The sequence below is a fragment of the Formica exsecta genome, unplaced genomic scaffold (assembly GCF_003651465.1).
Source record: "Formica exsecta isolate Colony F162 unplaced genomic scaffold, ASM365146v1 scaffold422, whole genome shotgun sequence".
NCBI lineage: Eukaryota > Metazoa > Arthropoda > Insecta > Hymenoptera > Formicidae > Formica > Formica exsecta.
This window is the reverse complement of record NW_021851462.1, coordinates 49840-54012: the sequence shown is the minus strand read 5'-3', so window position 1 is coordinate 54012 and position 4173 is coordinate 49840.

Below are 4173 nucleotides of genomic sequence, written 5' to 3'. Positions count from 1 at the left end.
TATATATATATATATATATAATTAAAAATTATTAATAACAAGAGAATTATAATAATCTTGCTAACATGTAATAACACATGTCAATTCTAGAATACAAATATAATTTGGACAGTTATTATTACTTATATAGAGTTATTTGTGATTTTTAGAAACATTATTTGAATATATTATATAATTAGAGTTATAAAAAATATAATTATAAAAAAGATTATAAAAGCATTTTGTTAAAGAAAAGAAAATTCCTCCAAATTCGTTCGAAAGAGAACAAACATATATATTACACGTCCCTGAATTCCTACGCAGATTTATCCACGAGTTATCCCTTTTTTCTTCATTATTTCTTCAATAACAAATCATTGCTACAACCTAAAAGAGATTGCGATCGATTTAAATGTCTTCGATAATTCTGGAATACGGTGACACATGCGCTACGCGATGCGCTACGGAGAAAGGTATTCGTGTCGTTCCCTCCTCGTCTTTACCTCCCTTCCTCCCACTCCCTCTTTCAACCTCCTGGTCATCGCTTTATCAGTGGATGCTCGTTTGGCGCCGGCGGCATGCATCATTAAGCTTCCAGCGTGCTGTAACGCCGACGAGGCTTACTAGCACGAAGCCCACATACATGCTCCACCGACAATCCCTCGTAACCTCCCTCGAAACCGTCCACCCCCGCGCTTTCCGGCACCCTCTGCCACCCTTGTACGTGTCTCTTGCCCCCTCCTTCACACATTCACATACAGAACATATACCCGAGCTTTCGCGTGGACTCTCGTGTGTGTGTGTCCTCGTGCGGATGTAATGAGGACGTGCATGTATGTATGCATGCGTGCATATACGTTGGTATACGAAACGCTCACACACGCCAGGCAGGTACCCTTTCGTCTTCCTCCACCCTCGCGCTCCACAGCCCAATTCCCCTTAACGCTAATTTATCTTAATTACATTCTACGCGCGTTGGCATGCGTTCGTGTTCGTGCGCGTGTGTGCGTCGCACGATGCGCGTGTAAGCGTGTGTAACGTACGCTGGTGACACGTCGACGGTGACGATGTGGTGGCAAACGTGGAAGCTTTTCTCCACCGACGTGCAGAATTTTCGAGGAGAATATGAACGCGGATAAAGTTCACTCATAATAGTTGAATAATCAAAATTTTGTCGAAAAAACTTTACATTAAATATTTTCATGAACGCATACGTATTAAGTCGGAAATTTGGAGGCAGAATAATAATGTTAATGAGCTTAAATTTTCGTGCCGTACAGATACGGCAATAAGTACTACGTTTATTCGTGGGCATAAAAACACGAGTGTTGTATCTCACAGGTGAGAATTAAATTCATTAAACTAAATTCATCAACTACTTCTCTCACAACGAAAGTGGATTCATTTAGAAAGAGAGATCGAAATATAGAGAGAAATATTTTATTACATTCAAATGTTTTCCTTCTAATGTTTTACTGCGTGTTATTATTTCTAGATCGATAATAATAACATTAACGTTGTATTTTAAGATGTTACTACCGCTAATAAAAAAAAATTAAGAAATTAATTTTTTAATTTTAATTATTTTAGAGTTTTAAAATAAAAAAAATAATTATTTTAAACACAGTAAACATTTATAACTGTAAACATTTTATAATTTTAAATTATTTATGAATGGTGTGCGTGTTTAATGAAAACGAACATCTAATAATACAGTTCGTCGCGTGTGACGGAATCGCATACAAACATACACATACAAACATGCATGCAAGCGTGTTACGTTCGGATAAATGTGTGCACGCGGTTACATGCGAGCTTTAATCTTCGCGTCAGAGAATATCCGCTTCGATGTTCGTCCAAGGGTCAAATTTCGACGGTGCGGTCTCTTTATTTCTCTCTCTTTCTCTTTCTCTCCCTCTGTCTCTCCTTCTTTCTCTTTCCTACATCGATCGGTGATTCGCCGAAATTTCTCGGTGACACCATATACTATGGCTCCCTTCTCTTTCTTCGTCTCCCACACCGCCGTAAGTTTGTTCGTCCAATTTTGTGTAGTTTGCAGAATCGCGCGATTTCCCGGATTAATTTCCTGAATTTTCACAGAGCACCCTTGCTTTAACGCGAGCGACTTTGTTGTGTTTATGAGGCACTAGAATTCCATGCGCGTTACGATGAAGACTGCCTGGCAGAGTAGTGATACCGGATGTCGGGAATGTAGCAAACGGTATATTGGTTGCATCTTGGAATAATATAAAAGAGAAATTAAAAAAGTATTTTTTCATATATTAAAAATTTACGATATAATGAAAACTGTATTTCTACGTTGAAAAATGTTCTAAAAATTCAAATACAAATTATTATAAAATAAATTTTTAATTAATATTTCATTGAAATAAATATAATATATATAAGTATAAATAAATATAATATAAATACTATTTAAATAATTATTTTTCGTGGTCTGCGCGTTTGAAATATGCCTAATACTCCTACGAACGTACTGTTCTTCCTATATTTATTCTACAAATAGTCCACATTCTTCCGGCACTTATTACCCTTTCGATTGTTAGTCTCCCCATGAGCACGGCGATCGAATAAGAAGGTCAGATACGTGAAACGGCATATAGAGCCCCGCTCGATGGGGTTGGTCCGCTCGCGTTTATCTTGAGATTGAGCATTAGGATTCAGTATATAGCGCCGGGCCTTGCCGCGGGAAGATAAGGGGGTAATTTCTGTCCGCCGAGGGGGTCAGAACTGCCCGTAGCTCATCTCCGCGGCGTATATATATACGTGCCACCCCCGGTGGCCACTTGGTCGACGAGCATCCCGTGGCCGAAAGTCGTTTCCACGATCTTCGGTGCGAGGTCTCGGCTTAAGCCCCATGCAAATTAGATACGGGATCTTATGGCTGTAGATATGCCGCGGTGTGTGACGGGAAGAAGTAACGGTCAAAGCGCCGTTAATAATTACCGTCGTAGATAAAATAGGTAGAGCACGGTTTATCTTAAATGATTCATCGACTAAGGTTTATAGAATTTTGTTGATGGCTGATAGCATCTGCTTTGACCGAAGTCATAAAAAATGACGTCAAACGGCGTCAAAAAAGTTTTTATATGTAACTAAATAATGGACAGTAAAATATTTGATAAAATATTTTCATACGGATTTATTCTATTTATTTCCTTTTTACGACTTGCGTCACTTGCTCAAAATTTGTAAATATTATTTTGAATAAAATCTTTTTGATATTTTTTAAAATTATTATTTTAATTAATAATTTCGATTATTACAATAAATATTTCCTATGAATTTGTACATATTATTCTTACAAGAAGTAAATTTTTAATTAATATTTTATTTAAACATAACTAGAGTTAAATGTATATTTTCGGTAGTGTGCATTTTTGAAATATGCCCAATGATTAAAATAATCTGCATTTTCTGGCACTCTCTCTTGGAAATAATGTTGTGGTTTTCAAGTATTTGTATGCGTGTTAGGTTCCTTTAACGATACCGATCCCGACGACACGCAGCGTTCCGAGAACTAAATGCGATGCGTGCACCGAGAAAGCGTATCATCGTAGCTTTGCGTGACATTCCAAATATTTGAGCGAAAAAGCGGCTCCCGCCTGATAATGACGACTCAGTAAGATCAGAACGATTCCGACTGCCAAGCCATCGCCTGTCACGCCTGTTTTCTACACGCCCGACGAATTATGCCGCGACGCATAACGTAATATGGTTGCGAATTCTAATTGAAGTTGCGTGTCGCGAGACTTGGCGATACATGATCGTGAAGACGAGAACCAAGGACGCGAATGAGTTTTGACATCTGCGATTGGATCGATCGCTGACCTTCTGCTTTTGTTCTTCTTTTTGTTCGTTTTCTTTGCAACGCCACGGTAAACGGAAAAGAAGATTGTCAGAAAACGATAACGCTAAGAAACACAATATCAATAATTGTACATTCGTGCGAAAAATGTTCTTTTCGCACATTTCTTGTTTGGTTATACGTTCTGTGTGAGAGAGATGCTCAAAACGCTTGTTATTTCGATTGCTATTTCATGTAGAAAATCTACCATATAACAAGTGTATTATTTTAAATTTATATATATTATTAATGTATTTTTTTTAAATCTTTCGTTATAAAATTTATATATAGATAATATATGAAGAAGTATGAAAAATCATACATTA